This window comes from Prionailurus bengalensis, chromosome C1 (genome assembly GCF_016509475.1).
Source record: "Prionailurus bengalensis isolate Pbe53 chromosome C1, Fcat_Pben_1.1_paternal_pri, whole genome shotgun sequence".
Lineage (NCBI taxonomy): Eukaryota > Metazoa > Chordata > Mammalia > Carnivora > Felidae > Prionailurus > Prionailurus bengalensis.
Genome location: NC_057345.1, coordinates 152,084,329 through 152,108,636, shown reverse-complemented (window position 1 = coordinate 152,108,636; position 24,308 = coordinate 152,084,329). Strand labels below are relative to the sequence as shown.

At 40.2% G+C, this 24,308-nt stretch overlaps 1 long non-coding RNA gene across 1 annotated transcript; it reads right to left on the bottom strand.

Annotated features, from left to right (window-relative positions):
• Positions 1-460: 460 nt before the first annotated feature.
• Positions 461-15,495, bottom strand: LOC122481386. The gene is made up of 3 exons (XR_006296841.1): positions 13,634-15,495; positions 10,150-10,211; positions 461-3,922 (listed from the first exon to the last, which is right to left on the bottom strand). It is a non-coding gene; the product is annotated as an uncharacterized LOC122481386 (long non-coding RNA).
• Between the last annotated feature and the right edge of the window lie 8,813 nt (positions 15,496-24,308).

Genomic DNA, 24,308 nt, shown 5'->3' with positions numbered 1-24,308 from the left:
AACTCAATTTCTTGCAGTGGTCGGACTGAAGGATTTGGTTTCACCAAATTTGGTGGCTTCCAACTCTCAGTTCCTGGAGGCCACCTGTAGTTCCTTGCCACATAGGGTTCCCCAACATGGCTACTTACTTCCTAGGAGCCAGCAAGCGACTCCAGCAAAATGAGCACTACATTTTTTTGTAAAAAAATTACTAATCACACATACCCCAACACATTTGGCATATTCCATTGGTTAGTGTCTTCAGATGTGTTTATGGAGGGGGCTGGCTGTAGAAAACTTCAAATACTTTGTCTGACAGAATGAGAAAAGCCTTTCTGAGGAGGAAGTATTTTAGCTGAGACCTCAAATGAGAAGTAACCAGTTGTGAGAAGATGGGGGATGGAGGTGAGGAGCATTTTGAGGAAAAGGAACAAGAAGTTGGGAATGTAGCTATACCCATAGACAGAAAATACTATCATACTACTATAACAATGGGCTTTATTTATTTCTGTGTCTGTGTTCACCATCATCCAGAAAGCTGTATAAATTACCTCAGCATCTTCAACTCTTGCATAGTATAGACACTCAGTAAATTTAATAAATGGGTGGATTTAAAAACAAACAAACCTATTGTAAGTTAACATTAGTAACAATTTTTTTTGTGGAAAAAATGGTATTTTCCAAAACAAAAAGAAATAGCAAAAAATTGGCATTGTTTTACTTTTTTTAATCTCCTTAATTTCTAGCTTAATAGAAGACAGCTGGATTCTCATGTCTACTTCTGCAATCTGTTGTGCTATCATACATCACATACCCTCTGGAGAAAGCCATTGTACATTCACAAGACAAAAATTAAAAATGGAAAATGACATCTTATTATTATTATTATTATTATTATTATGCAAATACTTGAGACCTGAAAAAGGTCTTGGGGAACTCCAGGGGTGCCCAAACCGTACTTTGAGATTAATTACATAGCTGAATCAAACTAACTGAATTATCATTACTCCACATTTTTTCCTCTCTTTCTTTTTTAATACTCATGTACCCAACTGAGACAAAAATAATTATAATGAGAAAAGAACACTAGCATAAAACAATGGTTCCTCATTATCCACTTGCCTACATGGAGAATACTTTAAGCCACACCAATGTGCCATTCTAGAAATTACTGGGTTTGTTGAAGTCATCTCACACCCCCACCTCATCACTGCCCCACCACTACTTGTCTACCCACCATACAGCCTACTTTCTGGCCAATAACTACTTTTATTTCCATCTCACTTCCTAAACCCCAATTCCAACAATGCTCCTACTCCATAAACACCTCCAATCCACTGATCCCATATTTCCAGTGGTTCTCCTTATATCCGCACACACTTCCCCCATTATCCAGCTTACATTCCATGGTCACTTATTATAATCACTCCCTTAAATTTGTCCCCAATTTCTTTGCTTTGCTCTCACTTCACCAAACTCCCTTGGATAAAACCCAATCCTGGTTAAATTCAACATTCTGCCTACTCTGTGCCTACACCCACACCGATGAACATGTCTAGAGAAAAATCCACTGATGACATCAATCTAGATTCATGACCGCCAACATTATGTGGGTGATTAACCCTGTCCAGCAATTACATTGTATTTCCTTAGATCATTTACTCTTCTAAGTAACTATGTCTTACTTTTGTTCTTCTCAAACCCCAATGCCTCCTCCATCCTCATTCTCAGATAACTTTCCCTCCTATGTAACTAAGAAAACTAATGCAATCAGAAAAGCCCTTCCACATCTATCTATCTGCATGTGTGCTCATACCACACTTCCCTTCTTGCACTAGAGTGGAGTCATTCATATGCCTACAAACCAGCCCCTCCAATGGTATGCTAGATCCATCACCTCCTATCTACTCAAGCCATTGCTCTAGCAATTTTCCCTCTCTCTCCTGTCCAATTTATTCCTCTCTACTGGGTCTAGCCCATCAGCCTACAAACATACTTGTATTATGTATTCATTGATAAAAACTCTTCATCCTATATTTCTTTCCAGCTATTGCCCATTCTTCTCCTTCCCTTAACAACAAACTCCTTGAAAGAGTTGTCTATACTTGCTGTTTCGATTTTTCTCCTTCTGTTCTTTGTTGAACCTACTCTAATCAAACTTTTACTATGATTACTTCCCCAAATTTGTTCTTATAAAGCCCATCAGTAACTTACACATTGCTAAATCCAACAATCAATTCTCAGGCTTCATCTTCCTTGATTGTTAGCACTTGACAGACTTGTACAAGCCTTCCTTTTTACAACACTTTTTTCACATGACTTCCAGAACACTTTGCTTTCCTAGTTTTCCTCTATAGGACTGCTATGAAGGCAGAAGGGAGAAGAGTGCTGTTTGAACCAGAATTGTACAAGTCTCTGTAGTCATTAGGAGATTGGGTTAGAGACAATAGTCAAATATAGAAGGCTTAGGAACCTTACCTGGGATTGAAGGAAAGAGAGTAATTGACCTTTGCATGATGCAATACGAGGGCATTGACCCTAGAAAGATAGTCCAGGGAGGAAGGTAGATATTGGCATTCAGGACATCAGCTCTTGGGGATCAGAGATCCAGGCAAATGGCCAACGGATGTAGTAATGACAGGCAAGGGGAAAGATAAGGTAACCATATTGAAAATCCCAACTCCAGCCCAGTAACCAAATTGTATTGATATTAATACTATTCATACATTTACTACCTAACTCATACAAAGTGGCTATTGTTCATGGCTATTCTTTCTGCCCAATATCTCTGAGCAATGTATCTATTTTTACCCAACTGTATGGATGAAGAGACTGAGGTTAAATGGAGGTGTCCTGCAGGTTAAAACAACTGAGTAAAATTATACTGAGTTATTAACAGAGTTGAGACTAGAGCTCAGATCCAAGAAAGCCAATAAATAGTGCCATGGTATCAGCAACCAGTGCTTTACACACAGAATTCTGGCCGAGAGAGTCAGAAGCTTCAGATGGCATGGTCCAGAAAGACCAGTAAATCAACATCAGATCTTGAGACTGGGTGCCAGATATGGGTGAGTGTAAGGATGGGGTGGGAATAAGTAGCAATACTGACAAGCCAGCAGGAAGTGGTACTTCCTGTGTGCCAGTACATGCAGATGAATTGAACTGAGTACAGGTAGAAGAAACAGGTGGGATCACCTGACTGAAGGAATGGAGTGGAGGTGTAGAAAGCTGAGTCATCTCTGACAATCATCCCAGAGAAGAAATAAACCTACAGTTCCCTGTGGAAGATCTGATGTTTACTTCGTGGAATCCCTTGGCATCTGTCCTGAGAAGAAGCAAACATGTGGCATCTAGTGGGATGGCCATTGGGTGCTATAAGGGCTGAGCAAGGGGTGGGAAGGGTGGAATTTTTCCCTATATTTAACTAGATCATCATCCAAAGGATTTTAAACCGTTCATGGAAAATGCATAATGCTCAAAAAATGGAGTAAAAACTTGACAAAATATTTTTCTGACATGCAATTTGTTACTTCATCTTAGAGCAGGAGTTTTGAAATTTCAGGTGTAACAGTATATTAAACAAGTGTGACCCATAATGAAATCACAGCACCTGCTTTTATGATCCATTCCCCCTACACATGGGTTCAGTGGAGTTAACCTTCCCTTGCCCTTGGATGAACACTCAGGCATATTCTAATGACTTTTTTAGACATTCTCAGATGTCTATGTCAGGAAAAGGGTCACTTTAGTAACAAAGAGAGTTAAATCCACTAACTGGAATATCTTACATAGTCCAAAACTGGAACTGATTTATCCTAAACCTCTTGCCTCCTTGCTTGGGCTGCTGCCCTGTGGAGGGTTATCCATGATTTCTTCACTCTGTGCTCTTCCTCTTCCCTTCTGATGTTCTTCCTGCAGCTTACTAGCCAGTTCCTGGGTGGAGCTAAAGTCAGGAGAAGAACAAGAAATAGTAAGGGGATAGGCAATGTCCTTCATGAACTAGTTTTGTCTAAATGCTTTAAATGTTTACAAATGAGTCTTTCTTTTATGAATACTGTCATAAGCATCCTGTCAGGTCTCTCCTAGACCTCCCTGCAGTTCCCTTGCCCTGGACAGATGCATCCTATTATGGGTTGTCAAGGGTAGGATGACCAACCATCCCAGTTTTATCAAGGTGTATCCATCCCTGTTTTAGCATTGGAAGTCCCATGACCCAGGAAACTCATCAGTCTGGTTAAACCGGAAGAGTGGGTCACCCTAGTCATGCCTCTATAGCCCTTAATTAATCTGGTTATCAACTACAACTTCTGGATTCTGGTCCTTCACCCACCTAGACCCCTATTAGACAAAGACAATAATAAATTCACACTGCCTCACTCAAATCACCCTCATGCCTATTCCACATAGACTATTCCTTCGCTCCTTAGAAATCTGGAGGTATAAACCCTTCATCTTTATTGAATCCAAGTATTTGTAGCAATTATCTCCAAATGTACAAGGGAAGCAGCTCCCGGAACCTCCCTTCCTCTTTCTTGGAGAGAGTCAAGTATACCGTGGGCCCATTAGAATAGATTCCTTTCCATTTACCTCTGAGAGGGTCTGGTGACACCCAGTGGGCCTCAAGGGGTGTCTAATTTGAGCTTCTCCTTGGGAAGATACATGTTCCTCATGGGTGTGGTCAAGCCTGCTTGTAACCCCTATGAGGTGGATAGTGAGCCTATAAATAACCCTGACCTGGAGCTGCCTATCTTGTCTATTCTATGAGGTAGGATAATAAAGACATTATTAATTAAATCACATTAAAAATATAAGAATAATTTTAATAAAATATTAAAATAAAACTGTTATTTGAAATAAAATAGCAGTGATAAATAATAAATTTTAATAAAATTTGATTTAAAAAATAAAGGTAGCACTTAACCCTGTTGTCATTGCCCTGTTTGGCTGGCTTTCTTTCTTTCTTTCTTTCTTTCTTTCTTTCTTTCTTTTTAATGAAGTATAGTTGACACAGTATTACATTAGTTTCAGGTGTATAACAGTGATTCAACAAGTCTATACATGATGCTATGTTCACTGCAAATACAGCTATCATTTGTCTCCATACAATGCTATTACAATACCATTGACTATATTCCCCAGGCTATGCCTTTTATTCTTATGACTTGTTCATTTCATAACTGGAAGCCTGTTCCCATATTTGACTTTCTAAGGTGTAAACTAGGCACTAATCTTCTGAGAATCCCAACCTCAAGAAACATCGTTCAAAATGCTCCCAATGAACCCACAGAAGTCTCCTCTTTCTAAAGTTGGAACAAAGGAGATAATACCCACACCATTCCCTAGGTTGGAGCAACTTTTCTTTCCAAAGATGTTACTTCAAAATTCTCCATATCAGTTCGGCATTTTAAAGTGGTTGAGGGGATTCAAGTCACGGAATGTAAATGTTGCATACTGTGATCTGGCTAAAAAATATCAGATCAAGTCTATCTTGGTGTCTCAGGCTCTAACTTTAATTTTAACATTCTATTACACAAGATTATAAAACACACACACACACACACACACACACCAAAACACTCTACCCAGTAGGTGGCACCTGCAGAAATACATGAAGAGCATTTGTAGCAGATTGTATTTTCCAAAAATTGCCATAGCAATGTTTATGTTCCCACATACTCTCCCAGAACCTTGACATCCTTCCCTCAAGAAATGGAACCTATTCTCTTCTGTCTGAATATGGAACACTTCAGTGACTTTCTTCTAACAAACACAATGTAGTGGAAGTCTGACTTCCTAGATTAGATCCAAACAGGTAATATAGCTTCTAACTAGTTTTCTTTTTCCTTCTTCCTCCCCTTCTCCCTCCTTGCTCTATGCTCTCTCTCTCAAGCAGCACTAGCTACATAATTTGTGGGACCTGAGGCAAATGAAAATGAGCTGCTTGTTATTCAAAAATTTTAAATTTCAAGACAATGGTGACAGTGCAATAAACCAAGCCTGGGCTCTTTTTGAGTGTGGGGCTTTGTGTGACTGCACATATCACAAGCCCAGGAAATCAGCACTGCTGGAGATGCTGACCCTTGAAAGCCAGCCACCATGCGGAGAGGAAGCCCATGCTACATGGAGAAGCCACATGTAGCTCTTCCAGTTGAAAACCCTAGGAAGACCCTCAGCCAACAGCCACACCAACCACCAGACGTGTGAGTGAACGAGCATTCAGATGATTCTAGTACTCAGCTTTCCAGTCTCCTGGATGAGGTCCCAGATGTTGTAAAAACAAGCTGCTGTCATTGTGCCCTGTCCGAACAGTCCATGTAAATAATAAAAGGTTCCTTTATGCCGTCATATTTTGGAGTTGTTACAAAGCCATCTTAATACAATAGTATGATTTATAGACACAATTTATGAAAGACTTCAGCCCAGTCACACCTGCCCACTACTATACCCTCAGACACCAGAGCCCTACCCAGTGTTGCAGAAAAAGTTCCAATGTTCTGGACTGCAACCAATACAACACCATAGTGACCAGATGACAAAACTTCCCATCTGCACCCTACTGCTGCCTAAAACAGCCCCTGCTTTTGGCATCTTGGCCAGCATCGAACCTTGACCATTCTCCAGAGAAGGTTCTGCAGCTCCCTTTAGAGCTTTACCCTTAGGACCTTTGAGACCATGCAACCCTGATATCATGGGCAACCCTCTAGGTACACTCGCCAATAAGACCGAACCCCCTCATCCTGAATTCAGACTTAGGTTTACTCTTCCAGCAACGTTGTACATTAAATTGACCTGAGGGAGTGGCTTCAGAACTTATGCATCGTTTATATCAGGATTTCTATGAAAATGAGGGTCTGAGATCCAAATCTCAAAGTTTTGAAACCCAACCTTTTCATTAAGAACCACAATCTACTCCCTAAAAATGTACAATCCATTTGACTTAAATAGTTACTGGAGGCCGATGGCTCTGTCTTTCCGCCTGCTTATTTGAGTGACTTTGGGAGTCATATCTCTTGGAATTTAAAACACTCAACCCAAAGCAATGTAATATGTCACAGCAGTCTAGAAAAGAAATACAAAAACAAAAACTCTAACTAGAAGGTTAGACATTTTTTAGGTTTTACAAATTATGAAACCATGACCACTGAAAGAAACTCATCCATTATACAAAATGATGTTATGAGTTATTTTGAAAAATATAGGAATGTTCTCAAAGTAAATGGGGATTTTACTATAGTAAATTTATTCCATGCAACAACTTACTAAATTATCTATCTGTTCCACTCTTGTTAGTTCCCAAATTTAGCTGTTCCTAAGCAAAGATGCCTTTTTTTTCTGACTCTTCCTTTCAGTCATATATCAATGCATGTACCATTTCAAAACCATGTAAACAATTAACTTACATGATACGCACTTTTAAAAAATCTAAATATTCTCAAATCTTGAAAATATTTCTCACATTCCTTTTTGGTATCGAGTTACCAAACAAAGTTAAATTCAGATTGTTATCAAACTTGTTTTCCATACCCAAACTGCATTCTGCTTATTTGGAACTCACCAAGCATAAGAAAAATTTAATAGAAAATTAAAATAAAATGGCATTGTACCCTTAAAGGGTTACATTTAATTATTAAAAAACAAATCTGTGACTTTTTTTTTCTGTTTTCTTTTCTTTTTCCTGAACTATATCCAAATGAAACCAAGCAAGATCATAAAGAAAGGTTATCAAAATATGCAGTTCAGATTCCCTACAGGACCATTCCCATACAGGACCATTCCTATTACAAAGTCGTAATAGCAGTAAACTATGAGGAAATGTGAATTCTTAGTTGAAAATCTGAAAACAGGATGTTCGAGAACAATGGCAAGCCACCCTGCCTAGTGGTGTATGTACAGTTAGAAAAATTGGCCAAATTTCATTATGAAATAAATGGAAACATTTTTAAGCACTTTGGAATGTTTTCATACTATTTAACTCCAAGTAGACATTCAATTATAAGCTTGTTAAATAAAATAATATGGTTTATCTCATTTTTCTCTCATCAACGACTGTGCAAGATGGGTAACACTATCACTGTTGCACGGGGAACACCTTGGGATTACTCAGCCACTAGCTGCATTCAACCCTCTTCCAACATCACACATCTGATGCTGCATTCACTCATTCATTCATTTTCTCATTTGCTTATTCCTTCACTCTTCACACCCAAAGATGTGCTTAACACATTTGAAGAGTACCCACTTCGGTGGGGAACAGAGACCGGGAACTCAGACGTTCCATTATGGAGTAAGCTATGCGATAGAGGTAAACTGTTTGGAGCAGGCAGTACTCCCCAGAGGAGGTCATACTCAGTAGCATCCTAAAATAGAGATAATCGAATGAACTTGTTTTAACGCATATTGTCTAAGTCAACACTTCTCAAACTATGCTGGAAGGAACACTAGCATTTGGCTTACTCTCAATAGATATTCTGTGGATAACAGAATATCCCAATTAACAAGAGTTGCTCTGTGGTAGGACCAGCACTTCATTCACTGTAAATAATTTAAGCTGGCTCCCTGTTTCATCAATAAGCCTGCTGAGTTTGATTATTCAGAATTAGTCCGACATAATCTGGCTCATTTATGCAATAAGACACAAGAAATGATCTCACAGCTGAATATTCTGACCTGGGAGGATCAAGGCACAAGACCCCAGAACAGATAAGACAACTGCTAAACATTGCATCATACCACAATTTTCAGCGTTCCTGTGGCTAATACTCTGCATGACTTTTCTTAATTGCTTGAGAATAAATTGGACAGTCTTTGGATGAATTTAGTGGGTGTGATAAAAAGTGAATTCATTTTAAAAACAAACTAGAGGTGCTAATAAGCTGGATTTGTCAGTATTTAAGCAAGAAACCAAAATTGAGTTATCAAAGGAGCGTTTTGAAGTTGTACAAGGCAAAACCTCTCTACGCCAGGGTGAGACCAAGCAGCACCGACCACGAGAAGTCATTGAGCACCCACGTTTCCTGGGAGGACAGAGAAGGGAGCTGGGTGGATAATGTGAGCAGCACAATGTTGAAAGCTGAAATTAGAATTAGTTAGAAAAAATTCAAAGTGCGAAGGAGCCTCTCCACACATCTTCAATTGTACGCAGCAAGTAGCCAGGTCTCAGTAACGACGTTGAGAAAAGCACACCCTTTTGTGAATTAGAAACTCGGCTGCAACCGAAGTAGCCCCACCTCTTGTCGTGTGTTTCCTGCCATTTTTATGGAAGTCTCAAATGCGTGCTGGTAATTTCTACTACAATTTTCCCTCAGGATACAACTTGCAGCCATGGAATACGTGGTAGGCGTTCTAAGGTTTGTTTACGTTTGCCATGGTTTTAAATGTCTGGAGCAAGACAGCACAAGTTCAGGGTGAAAGGGTGCCCTCTAGAACATGACAGGGCCCATCTCAGGGCTCACTATTTTAATATCTAAAGGGGCTTTGATTTTCAGCGGCACAGAATGCTTCTTACCTTAGCTGATACATCACACTTGCAAATAAGCCCCTTGGACACTTTGCGGCTTGATTATGTTAGCACCGAGGCTCCCCCGTGCTGCAATCAGAGCAACTAGGGGTAACAGAAATTTGTTGAGCGTTTGCCCTGTGCTGGCCTCTTTGCATTATTTCCTTTCTTGGCAGGGAATTGGGACTCACTGATTCTGAAGTACCCACACCTTGATTGCCATGCCGATAAAGTTGTCCCCACAGCACCTGGCTCAAGACACAGCAGGAACACACGTCTGTCCCTCAGCCAAGGTTCTTTCTACAACTCGTGGGAAGGCTAATGTCCTTTCTTATTCTGCCAAACTTCATGTGAAGTATATTCTGTACTTTGGTTACAGAGGGAGGGAGGGTGTGGGAGAAAAGAAGAACAGAGAAAACAATGCTCTGCTTCTCATGTAAAGCTGCAATTCTTTTTCGGAGGAAGTACAAACTGCATGAAAGTGCCCTGTTCCTCCTCTTTCTACATCTAGCTCCCTCCACCCTTATTTTCTTGGCTCTTCTAAGACCCATCTTTTGCTGTAAGAGGGTAAATATTGGGGAGGGGCAAAGAATGTTTGAAGACAATTCTAGTTCTTCTTTGGAATCCCAGAAACCATGTAAAACCATACTTTTACCCATATGCAGTGTACTCACCTGCCATAGTTGCACTGGCTTCCTGACACCCCCACTGTCATTTGTCACCTGTCCTACCTATACTGTGATGGAAACATAAGAAAAGATGCAACATCATTTCCACAACCTTGTAAATGCTCAAATCTTTTTTTTTTTAATTCTGGAGTTTCAGAACAAAACCAAATGGCGCTAATTACTAAAAAGCAAGTTTTCCAAACCAAACAATAAATCATTTTGAAAGGAAATCTTCGAATCAGCCATTTACGGCATTTGGCTTTACTCTGTTTTACAAATACCAAGTCAGTCTTCACTGATCTAGTGCAATGAAAAATTAGGCTGAAAGAAAAAAAAGAAAAAAAAAACAAGAAATAACAAAATTAAGACTGACTCTTTTTTAGCATTGTAATTATAAGGAAATTTCACAATTACACATACATGTGTGTAAGTAATCTTGTGAATTTATATACTCATTTAACAGATGTTTTCCAATCATCTACAATATACTAAGTATGCCACCCCCAACCTTAAAGCCTTAACACTATAATTCATTATGTTCTCTCATAGGTCATTGGGCGGACTGGGCTCAGTTGGGTCATTCTTATGCAGGGTAGCTCATGTAGTTGCAATCAGATAGTGGTTTAAGCCTTCAACTGATGGCTTGACTGGTCGGGACTTCCAAGTTGGCTTGTTTCACAGCTAGGATGGCTGGAACAACTGGGCAGGCTAGCTGCCTTTCCTCCCCCTCTCCCTCCCTCTGTCTCTCTCACCACGTAGTCTATGACAAAGCCAAGTTAGATGTCCTTAGAGCCAGGAAACCCACAGCAGTCACACTTATGAATGCTGCCAGAGTACAAAGAGACCGAGGCAGAAATGCCACGCTTCTTATGGCCTCAGAAGTCACCAGCTTCTCTTCCACTGATTTATTGATTATTTATCCTATTGATTACTTATAATAATATTGATTATTATCCTGTGTAGCCAATTATTTATCTATTGACTACACAGGACAAGCCTACATTTGCTGTGGGAAAAAATTACCCAAGGCATGAATACAGGGAGGTTTGTTGGGGTTTGTTGGTTTGTTGGGGAGACCATTGTTAGCAACTAGCCAAGATACATAAGCACAGTTCCTAACCTCAAGAAGCTAATAGTAGCTAAATAAACACTGAATTAAGTTTTAAGTCCCGACTACTAACTTTGGTTTTTCCATATGGTTGTCAAAGTCATTTCATCTTTAAAAACCAAACAACAAAAAACTGGACTGAAATACCTACTGAAATGAATTTTTAATGGTGAATTTTTAAGTACTATGCAGAAATTAACAAATCATGCTGTCAAGAATATTTATGGATGTTGCTCATATGGAAAGCAGGACACAGATATACACTAAGCAGTGTATATTTGTAGACTATTCCTAATTTTGCTTAAAACACACATGTTAATACATGCACATGTACATACACATATAAATTCACAGAAACAAGACTAAAAAAAAATCCCACGAACATATTTAAGATGGTTAGGATATAAGTGTTTGTTTTTTCTTTCTTTGTACTTTTCTAATTTCCACAATGAACATCTATTTCTTCTAAAAGAGAATCAGTGTTATAATATAGTATATTTAAACTAATATCCTGAGAGGGAAGGAAAGTGAACAGTCTTTCTGGAATTTGGGCTTCCCAAGATAACATAATAAGATGGCAAATTAGCATTGAATCCTAATATGATACTTGGTAAAAGTGAAGTGAAGACTTCAGGGTAGCTGAGGTGAGGTTCACAGGACTTCAACATTAATCACCTTATATAGGAGGAGTTAGACAGCAGAGTATTTCTTAAATGTCCTATGAGCAGAAACCACATCTTGACATAGGAAAGAGTACAAGGTCTCTGGGTTCTGTCCTCAAACACTGAGGTTCTTAAAAGAGAAGTGCTTTTGACCATGATATCTGTGTGATGCCATTTGACCTATTTCATAAGTTTCCAAAAAAGAGAATAAGAATAAAAACAGGTAAAAGAGGAAACATAAATAAATATATATGTATGTCTCCACAGTGTATGAGGTCATCCATCAAGGCCATCCATTGGGGAATCCAGTAAATTGGAATTATGGTGGGAAGAATGCCCTTTCCTCTCCTATAGGAAGATTATATGGAGAGGAATAGGAAGAAATTTCAGTGGGAGGAGCCCATGAGTGATAAGAAGAAAGAAGAACTTAGTGGTGATAGAGTGGCTAGTTGAGCACTAAGCCGCTGTCACAGGTAATGAAATGTAGGGCATAAACCACAGTTTAATTTAAAAATAACTCAGGGATGCTTGGATAGTTCAGTCAGTTGAGTGTCTCACTCTTCATTTCAACTCAGGTCATGATCCCAGGGTTATAGGATAGAGCCCCAAGTCAGGCTCTGTGCTGAGCATGGAGCCTGCTTAAGATTCTCTCTCTCTCTCTCTTTCTCTCTCTCTCTCTCTCTCTCTCTCTCTCTCTCTGCCCTCTCCCCGACTTGTGCTCTCCCTCTCTCTCTCTTTCAAATATAAATCAATCAATCAATCACTCAAGTTCTTCATTTTTCAAGGACTATTAAAAATGTTGAAGTACATAGTTCACAATGCTACCCTAAAATTTTCTTTCCCCTTTATGGAATGTGTGCTAGTCACCTGCCCCAATATCCATTTTCCTTTTCTTCCTTTGAAGTAGAACCCGTGATTTGGCTGGACAGCTGGAATAAAGTAAAAACATCTCTCAGGTGTGGCCATGTGACTAAATTCTCGGCAATGAGTTTAAGTGGAAGTGTTGAGTGCAGCTCCTGAGAAATCTTCTCAAAGGGTGTTGGCAGGCCTTCCCTCTTCCTTCCTCCTTTATGCTGGCAATAATACAGATGATTTCACTAGAACTGAAGCTCCTATTTGGACCATGGGAGAGCCCGCTAAAGACAGTGGAATAAGAAGGGAGAAAGACCCTGAGTCCTTGATGCTCATGGAACTTCCATGACGGTGATGAACTACCTATGTTTGGACTTTTTATTTTTTATAATTTTTTTAATGTTTATTTATTTTTGAGAGAGAGACAGACAGAGCACGAGTGGTGGAGGGGGCAGAGAGAGAGGGAGACACAGAATCGGAAGCAGGCTCCAGGCTCTGAGCTGTCAGCCCAGAGCTCAACGCAGTGCTCGAACTCATGAATTGCGAGACCAAGACCTGAGCCGAGGTCGGACGTTCAACCGACTGAGCCACCCAGGCACCACTATGTTTGGACATTTTAAAGTGACTGAGGAAGAGGAACAATCTTCTGTGGTAGGTAAGCTACCATTCTTCAGAGGATTTTCTGTTGCTTGCAGCTAAATGTAATCTTCGCTGATTCAAAGTCAAATCCCTTAGATTCTAAATCTCTATATCTTCCTTTTCTAAAATCCCCTAGAAAAACTCCTCCATACTTGCAGTCTCCAGGATCCCAGCCTCAGTCAGACCCCAAGAGGTTTTTCGTTCATTTCCCAAGAGAAGAACATCTCACCTCCCCAGTAACCAGGTTCCTGTCATTCCATCCACTCATTCATCCTCCTGATTTCAGGCTGTAGCTACCTGTCCTCATTCTCAAATTCTTCACCACAGATTTCACGTGGCTGGTGGCAATGGCAGGACCACTCTGGAAGTCAGGATGGGAAGAAAATAAGCAATCACAGCCTAATCTTTCTCAGAGGAAGGGAAAGGGAGTTGTGGGGAGATCCATACATTAATTAAAATTAATAAATTTTACTGTATCACACAACTTTGGGGAAGCGAAATAATTAAGGGAAAATTTCAATGTTGAAAAGATACATTTTTCACACGTGCAAATAGCTTTGTAGAAAATGCATATTTTTTCCTGTGATTATTTCTTGTATTGAATAAGATAAATTGAAAAAATGAAAAATCACACAGCTCTTTGAGATGATATTTGAGAAAGAGCAATTCTGGAGCAGCATTTTAATTATTTTAGATCTTACACTTACATGGCATTTAAATGCATTACTTCTTTTTACATCCTAAACAACCCTAAAAGGTGAATATTATTATGACCCTCTATACACAGGAGAAAGCTGAGGCTCAGAGAAGTCAAATTCCTCACCCACGTTCACATAATAGTCAAGCTATATTACTGTTCTCAAATATTGCCTGTCCCACACTATGGGAGGATTAGACCCTGTCACATCTTTGGCATCAGGCTTGGCAATGTGACTTGCTTGGGCCAATGAAATGTGAGTAGAGGTCCAGTGTCAGTTCCAAACATAAGTTTTGAGAGTGATTCTTCTACCTTCCTTTCCTTGCTATGAGGCCCGCCTGCCTGGGTAGAAGCTGATTCACTGAAAAAATATGTAGAGTGGAGCCACAACTGGTGGACACTTAATCCAACCAAGAAATACCACTCTGTTTATTTACTCCTGTCAGACAGTTTAGACTAAGGTGACTGATGCGCAACGTGAGTGAGTGGAAAGCCTGGGTCTGAAAGCCCAGTGCACTCCATGCAGCATCTGCTTAGTGTTCCCTGGCATTTCAGCACAATCTAAAGAGCCGAAGGAATGGCCATAACTCTCCATTTCCTCCCTCCCCCATGGTGGGAATTTCTTCAGTCTACTTGAACCTGGCAACCTATTATCCCAGGCCGGTATTGATGTTTTCCCAAAGGGCCTGTTGTCAGGCCATTTAAGTGCAATTCAACACACAGGACTATTCTTGACTGGTGCCCAGGGCCCCTGAGGGCCCGGCTGCTACAGAACTCAGCTGGACAGTGGCTCTTCTGCCCACCAACGGGCTCTCACTCTCACTGCCATCAAACCCCAGCTCCCCACTCCACCATGGTCAAATGCACTAGGAGAGTTTCCCTGGACACTTCTCTCTTCCCCTCTTCTCTGTTCAAATCCCTCAGCTTTGTAAGAGGAATAAAAGCTTTGAGATTAGGGGTGTCACTGTAGTTCCAAGACAGAAGGCTTTAGGCAAGCCACAAGAAAAGGCTACTCATAGCTCACCTTTATTAAAAAAAGGGAGATCAATAGGTATCTTGTCAAGGTCCAACAAGGAAGGACAGCAATCATCACAGAGAAAGCTAACATTTAGGCCGGAGCTGTACCAGGACATCAACTGTGGCTGACATGGCTGCCAAGGAAACCCTGAGTTCCCCAGATTTCATGGCAAGGTTAAGAATCAGCTTGGTAGCTATGTGACAGGACCTTGGCGGCAGGAGGGGGGGTGGTCCCAGAAATCTGCTGGGTAGAACACAACTTGGTCATCCTCTCCAAGGCTGGTGTGGCTTGAGAAATGTGCATAATAGTTTGATTATATTTGTCACAGCAAATGCTCTCTTGCCAAAAGTGTTTATCCACCACCACTAAATACATCGATACGACAACTTGTGATGAGTTGAAACTGTGTGAGTTTTCCCATATCTTATTGTCAGTAGTAGTGTTTTTCATTGATATGAAAGAATATGGGGAAGTTTTAAATATCTACAAGGAAAAAAATCGTACTGGTTACAGTGCTTTTTAAGGAAACCTTCTTACTTCTTGGATGTTTTGGAGCCATTACGATTTTAGTAACCATCTTTAAAGTTTATTTAAAATCCCATTCCTTATAAGACCTATTATCAAAGTTTTAAGAGGAAACTCAGTGGAAAAAATATCTTTGCCACAGGGCAGATGATGTGAGGAAATGTGGATATATATTTCTGATATATTTTGTGGACCAGAAAGGATTTGTAAACTCACTAAGCACCTGTTCAACTGAGCAGAAGTCCCACCATTTTATTTGCCCCAATCCTACATCTGAAGAGGGTAAAGCTTGAGGGAAAATGAGGAGGAATAGAAATTAGAACAGGGGATTACCCAAAGATTCAAAGGAGGAACCTTCAAATAGTTTGCCAGATAGGTTTGACTTGCAGTAAGAGAAGTGATTCCAAGGTCAGTTAGGGCTGTATTTTACTGTCTTTAGAACAAATATAATGTGTCTTGTAAATGGATCCATTTCTATGTTTACATATTCTGGTAAAGTCCTACATGTGTTTATGTGTGTGTGGGTGTGTGTTTCCCAAAAGCTAAGGGGAAAGGGGATTTTCCTCACTCTGGTGAAGCTAGCGGAAGAGATCTGTTTCTAGGGCCCATAAATCCCGCTGGCAACAGCTATTCCAACTGGACAAACAGAGGAGGAGCTCAAAAGGAAGGAAGAATGGAACAGCTGTTATAACTGATGCTATGCTCCTCCTCTCTCCCCACAGATTCCTTTTACTAGCTGTTCAAGTCTTCTTTTTCACTTTTTTACATGACATCTATCTTTTTTTTTAATGTTTATTTATTTTTGAGACAGAGACAGAGCATGAATGGGGGAGGGTCAGAGAGAGAGGGAGACACAGAATCGGAAACAGGCTCCAGGCTCTGAGCTGTCAGCACAGAGCCTGACACGGGGCTCGAACCCACGGACCGTGAGATCATGACCCAAGCCGAAGTCGGATGCTCAACCAACTGAGCCACCCAGACACCCCTACATGACATCTACCTTAATACTCTTTCCCCAAATTCCTCATGGCTACTCCCTTACCTTCATCAGGTCTTGCCCAAATGTCAGCTTCTCATTGAGCCTTCTCTGCCCCTCCATTTATCATTTTTTACAAGTATTTATTTATTTATTTATTTATTTAGTGTGTGTGTGTGTGTGTGTGTGAGAGAGAGAGAGAGAGAGAGAGAGAAATAGAGAGAGAGAGTGAGGGGGAGAGGCAGAGAGAGAGAGAGAGAGAGAGAGAGAGAGAGAATCTCAAGGAGGCTCCACTCTGCCAGCACAGAGCCCAACTCAGGACTCGATCCCATGAACGAAACTGTGAAATCATGACCTGAGCCAAAATCAAGAGTTGGATGCTCAACCAACTGATCCACCCAGGCAGCCCTCTGCCCCTCCACTTAAAAGTGCAGCCCTTCCGTCTCTAAACTAACATTCCCCATTCTCCCTTTCCACTTATTTTCTTGGTAGCACGATTTTATTCCTTTAAAATATAATATGTCATGCATACAAAGAGTATATAAAAGATATTTGTATATTATAAATCACACTAATAGAACAAACACCTACGGAGTTTACCACAACACAAGAATTTAAACCATTTTAAATTCCCTGTTGTCTTCCTCACCATATTCCTAATGTGTAACCAGGAGAATGTTCATAGTAGTATACATCATTTAAACCAAAACTGAAAACATCACAAATACCCATCAAAGAATGGATAAATGAACTATGATATATTCACCCAATAGAATACTCATCAGTGGAAATGAATGAACTATAGTTAAACACAACTGAGCATGGATAAATCTTAGAAACATAATGAGTGGAATAATTAAGTCCCAGAAGACCAAACAGAATATAAAATACCATTTATATAAAGCTCTAAAACAAGCAAAACAATGTTATTAACATGAATCTCCATAAATGTTAACACCATGGGACATATTCATCATCTTTATCTTAGCTAATTATTCAGATAAGACTCTTCCAACTTCAACATACATGTAAAATAATGTCTTCTCAATTCATGCCAATTTTAAACAATTTTAGTTCCCCAAATACAAAACTATATTTAACCTTCCAAGTTGGAAAATAGGAGTCAATCCTGACATCTTTTGTTTCTTGCCCACCATATAAAACTGATCACTTAAGGAAATTTTGCCTCTTCAATCTGGCCCCAATCTCCATCCAATTTCCCAGCTACCATCTCCTTAAATCAGATCTTCAGCTTTGAATTCTAGATATTTAAGTTTCCTAACTCACGTACCCATTTCAGCCTATTCACAGTTTTTCTGTGAGTTATCCAGATGATTAATTTTTTTTGGTTTTTATTTCAATAAATCTCAAGTTAATTTAATATGAACACAATTGATTATCAAACAGTCTGAAATTGGTGAGAGCTTAAACTTGACACTTTTATTTTTGTCTTCAATTGCCACATTCATTTGTGCCAGGATAAATTCTCCTTTTCAGTTACTTTCAAATGACTTCCAGGCCAGTCCATTTTTATCCAGTTAAAACTTCCTTTTCATAGAGTTCCCCACTCCCCTTTGCCCCCAGCTCATGCTGCTTTACCCCTGGCCTTAAGCCTGTAGGGCACAAAAGGTGGGATCCTCACCTTTATTTGAGTATGTCCACTACTTGGGTGAGAGTGGGTGGGTGGGGAAATCGGAGTTATGAAGAGATACTATTGGGTCCTATGAAAGGGTGATGTTGTGGTTTTCACTTGGTTATACTAATGACCCACTCCCTCAACATGGCTGCAGTGCAGCTGATGCCTCTTTGGGGGACACAATGTATGTTCCCTTCAGGGCACACCGTGTTCTTGCAGGAGGGCTCGTCTCACCATTCAGTTCTGGGTACAGGAGATCTGATCCAGCTCACTGTATTGCAATCTCTTATTCAGTTATACCTGAAGCCAGCTCATACTGGCCAATTGTTAAACTTTCAGAAATTTTGGGAGCTGTTTATTAATCCATTGGTAGCTTGAAACCAGCCCTGGTGGGAGAACTCACACTACACTAATTGGTGAAAACTATAAACCAGTTCTATTTTCTTTTCTTTTGAAAAGCGAGCAGTCAAACATTTACTAGAATTTACTAAAATGTCCACAGCTTTCATCTCTCCCCAGTAATCTACTCCACAGCCTCTTGCTGCTGGAACCTCTTCATCCCAATCCTTTTGGGCGGGGTACTGACAACATGGTTAAAGCCTGCTATCGCACATAGTGTTCAAGTGACTCAGAGGAAAATCATGCACCCTTGCCACACCAAAGGGTGTGAGTGCCAACAACTGCACTGCTGGATGTTCACTCTTCCCCATCATCTCTCTCCAAATGTTTGCTCTTTCTGCTCAAACTAGAATAGGAACAGTCTGAGCAATCAACTGCCTAAGGAGGCTTACAGCTCAGGAGAGAAATACTGATCCTCCCTTCTTAGAGCATTTACAATGTCTAGAAGCAATTCTCCTGGAGTCTCCTTTCCACTCGGAGAGGGGAGGGACTAACTTATCATACAAATAGCACTCCCAAGGTCTTGTCTCCCTGATGATTTTCCTGGGGCAGCAGTCCTCAAACCTTCTATCTCAGGATTCTTTTACCCTCTTGAAAAATATTGAGGACTCCAAAGAGGTTTTTGTGGGTTATGTTTTGTGGGTTCCTAAAATGGAGGAATTTTTAAAACACATAAACACAGAAGCACACATTCTATTAGCCATCAGAGTGATGACATCATCTCATTTCATGTAGCCTCTAGAAATCTCTACTGTGTACATGAAAGAATAAGAGTGGAAAAGGCAAATAATGTCATGTATATATATACCTGTATATATATATATATATATATATATATATATATATATATACACACACACACACATATATATATATATACCTGTAATGTCATGTGTGTGTATATATATATGCTTTGGCATTATTGACCCCTCAAATAAAGGTCTCCCCTCAATGGTTTCCCCTCAATGGTTGGGAGAAAATTCTCTATGAGCCTCTTGTGTTTCTGCAGGCCTTGCTAGCACAGGCACCAACTACCTTTGCTCACTACCTTTTTAAAGATGTTTGTATTGTGAACAACCTAGGAAAACTAAAGACGTTGTGTCCCTCCCAGTGTTTGCTCAGAAAAAAAGGGCACATTTGATTTCTGTCAATTGTAATAAGGGTAATGTCTCTTTCTGGACTGTATACTACTCTAGGCTATATATTTAGGAATTTTCATCCATAACCACAGTCTAATTTTAGAACATATTCACCACTCCACAAAGAATTAGCATTACCCTCTATTCTTCCTTACTCCTCTTCAGCCCTGAATAAGGTTTTTTAAATGATTATATCCTCACATTTTTGGAATTTGACATCAACAAAAACTTCACTCACTTAAGAAGATGATAGGAAATTTAAAATCATTTATTTGCAACTAACAAAATACTTCCAACAGCTGAACTTATAAAAAAAATCTAGGGGCGTCTGGGTGGCTAGTGGGTTAGGTGTCAGGCTTTGGCTCAGGTCATGATCTCACAGTTCGTGGGTCCTAGCCCCGCATCGGGCTCTGTGCTGACAGCTCAGAGCCTGGAGCCTGCTTCGGATTCTGTGTCTCCCTCTCTCTCCGCCCCTCCCCCACTCACACTCTGTCTCTCGCTCTGAAAAATAAATAAAACATTTAAAAAAATTTTAAAGGCATTTTAGATACTATTGAACCTTTTCATTTTCCATTAATTATCTATTGCTAAGTAACAAATTATCCCTAAATTTGGTAGCTTACAACAATAATAAAAATATATAATCTCACATGACTGTGGCTCAGGAATTTAGGAATGGTTTGGCTGAGCATTTCTGCCTCAGGTCTTCCACGAGGTTGCAGTCAAGTTGTGAGTAAAGGCTATGATCATCTGAAGACTTGATCGGGGATGGAAGATGTTCTTCCAAAGTGGTTCAATCACATAGTTACTATGGTGGGCTGGAAAATGGCCCCCCAGAGATGTCCATGTCCTAAAACTCAGGATTTGTAAATATATTACCTTACATGGAAAAAAAGGACTTTACAGATGTGATTAAATTAAACATCTTAAAATGGAGAGGTGACACTGGATTATCCACGCAGCCCCAGTGTGATCACAGAATCTATGTAAAATGGAGGTAAAAGTATTAGGATGAATAGTAGAGGGGAGCCTGGCTGGCCCAATCGGTAGAGCATGTGACTCTTGATCTCAGGGTGAGTTTGAGCCCCACACTGAGCACAGAGATTATCGTAAAGAAAAAAAAAAAAGATGAATAATAGTAGATGTGAAGACACAAGCAAGAGGCTGGAGCAATGCAAGAAAGGACTCGTAAACCAAGGAATGTGGGGGGTCTTGAGAAGCCAAAAAAGGCAGGGAAAGATTTTTCCCCTTTGAACCTCCTGAAGGAACCAGCCTTGCCAACACCTTGACTTTAGCCTGGAAGGACTGATTTTGGATTCATGACTTCTGCAACTGTAAGATAATAAATCTGTACTGTTTTAAGCCACTACATTCATAGTAATTTGTTATGGTAGCAATAGGAAGTTAATTCAACTGGAAAGTTGGTGCTGGTTATTGGCAGGAAGCCTCATTTTTTTGCCACAAGGACATCTTCTTAGAGCTTCTTAAGTGCCCTCATGACATGGTAACCAGTTTCTCCTAGAGCAAGTGATCCAAGCAAGAACAAGATGGAAGCCACAATGCCTTTCACTATCCAGCTTCAAATATCACAATCTAATTTACATAAAATCCTACTGGTTACATAGGTGAGCCCTATCCAAGATGGGAGGGGAGACTATGTAGGGCATGAATTTGAGAAGCAAGAGTTACTAGGGTCCACCTTGGAAGCTGGCTAGCACACACAAGTATTTTAGATGATAATAAAACTCTAATTTAGAGAACCTTAAAAGAGAAGTCACCTTTGTCTAGTTTCTATGCCACTAAAGAGCATATCAGCCAGCAATGGCCAGATGACCAATATAGGTAAAGACAGAGATTGGGGGTGGGGGGGGCACCTGAGTGGCTCAGTCGGGTAAGTGTCCCACTTCAGCTCAGGTCATAATCTCACAATTTGTGATCTCAAGCCCTGTGTCATGCTCCATGTGGTATGGAGCCTGCTTTAGATTCTCTCTCTCTCCCTTTCTCTCTGCCCCTCCCCCACTTGTGTGCGTGCTCTCTCTCTCTCTCTCTCTCTCTCTCTCAATAATAAATTAATTAAATAAATAACGACAGAGATTGGGGCTTTTGGCTCACAGAGACATAGGCTGGCTTCTCTGACACTCCTCCTTCCCCTTCAACACTGGCCTGGGCAATGATACTGTTGGGGCAATACTCCTTGGACACCCTCAATATGAATTCATCCAGCAATTCAGCGGACCTTGTCACAGTCTGGATCTCTGAAAGCAGAGCCTGAAACAAAGACTTACATTCAGATACTTGATTTGGGGAATGAGTTCAGGTCAGGGCTTGGAAGAGTAAAAGCAAAAAAAGGAGAGAAAAATCAATAAAAAGATGTCCTTAGACATTAGCCACCATTATGGTGAATGAAGTTCAATCCCACAGAATCTTCTGGGGACCCTTTTGAAATGCATTCAGAACGATGCCGGGTGATAAACATTGTAAGCATTGAACCATCAGTTCCCATGCCTTTGGTCAAAAACTACTTCATGGCCATTTATTTCCCACACCTCCAGGTTGCACATGTGGAGGTGTCAAGGTGATATTTACAGAACCCCAAAGCCATAGCAGCTGAGAAGCCCTGGGGCAGTAAGCCAGAGGCACACTGAAAAGTTGCAAGAAAGGTGCTGCTGGGTGTACTTGGGGAGGCTGGTAAGTCTGTGTGGAAATTGGTCACCACAACAGAGACTGACAAAGTGGACTGAGAAGATTTGTAGTGCTCCACTAATGGTGCTCCATATTCACTCTTTGTCTAGGATGGAAAATCTGCAATTGGCTAGGGAAATAGATAAGTATATGCCTAGATGGCAAAGAGCCACCTTGGCCATTCTGAACATGCAATATGGTGGCAGAGTAACACATGCTATATGTTTCTTCCTGGGAACCTTATGGCACTCTGTCTTCCATGGGAAAGGAGAAAGCAAAGTCTTTTTGCCATTTCCTAAGTCCCAAATGGCGTACCTGATGCCTAACAGGAAGCCCTCTAAAATGGGAGTTCCTTACCATCCATTTGTCCTCAGCTTGGAAACCTAATTGCCAATTTTAAAGCCTAAGAAAAACCATCTCAATCGTTATTCTATTGATAAGCATATTCTAGATCACCCAGATGACTACCATATAAACAAACAAGAAAAAGATTCTTTTTTAGTGTTCACTGTGTTTGCGTTTGCTAAGATCAATTATCATAACCTGTGGTAAGTTTAAAAAGTAGCTAAAAAAACTCTTCAACATTCTTCCCATCAAGACATCAAGACATGGGATCAATGTCCCCTCCCCCTGAATCTGAGAGGACTTGTGGCTCATTGTAACCATAGAACACAGTGGAAATGACCCTTGTGTGACTCCTGAAGCTTGGTCAGAAAATGTGAGGCAAGTTCTACTTTGTGAGCTGGGACACTTGGGAGCCCTGGGCTGCCATGTAAGAAGCCTGACTCTCCCGAGGGTCCCATGCTGTGAGGAAGTTGAGACTGCCTGCAAAGGCCTATGTTGAAGCTCCAGTCAACCACCAGGCATCACTCAATGAACACATTGAGTTACCTCCGCCCTTGAGTCTTCTCAGCTGAGCCCCAGATATCATGTGGATAAGACAAGTCATTCCCACCGTGTTCAGCCTGAATTCCTGACTCACAAAATCCACAAAGCATAATAAAATGGTTATTTCAGCAGCTCAGTCTTGAGGGAGACTTAATACATCAAAAGGAGGTCAAATAACTTCACAGCATGTTGTATAGGTGAAAGACACACAACAGTTTGAGCAGCAAAAAGAAGTAAAAGAATTGAATCATCTTAAAACACAAGGTATTATAGGGTGCGTCTGGGTGGCTCAGGCAGTTAAGCGTCCCACTGTGGCTCAAGTCATGATCTCACAGTTCATGAGTTCAAGCCCCGCATCAGGCTCCATTCTGACAGCTCAGAGCCTGGAGCCTGCTTTGGGTTCTGTGTCTCCCTCTCTCTCTGCCCCTCTCCTTCTCACAATCTTTTTCTCTCGCTCTCTCTCAAAAATAAATAAACATTAAAAATTTGTTTTTTTAAATAAAAAAAAACAAGAGGTATTATAGGCATAGGGAGCTCTTTCGTGATTATTAAAATTCATTCTTTTCATGAATTTATTTCAGCAAAACATAATCTTTCACATTAAGTTAATGTTAATTTGAATTTTAGAATTCATACGGTTTTGTTTTTATTTAATATGTAAATTCATTTGGGTTCTTTAGTTGTTTAATAAACTATAAGCAAAAGGAATTTATATATAACTAGTTAAAGTTGGTATATTATAGGATACATATTATAATAAAAATAATTTAAGTCAACTCTGAAAAATCATTTTCATTAAAAGGATTCATGTAATAATCAGATTTGCAAAAGATTGCTTTATATTGTTATCAGCTACCTTCTACTTAAAAACCCACCAAAACAACCTATTGCCTGTTGCCTTTGGATTAAATCCAAACCCCTTCATTAAAAAAACACAAGATCCT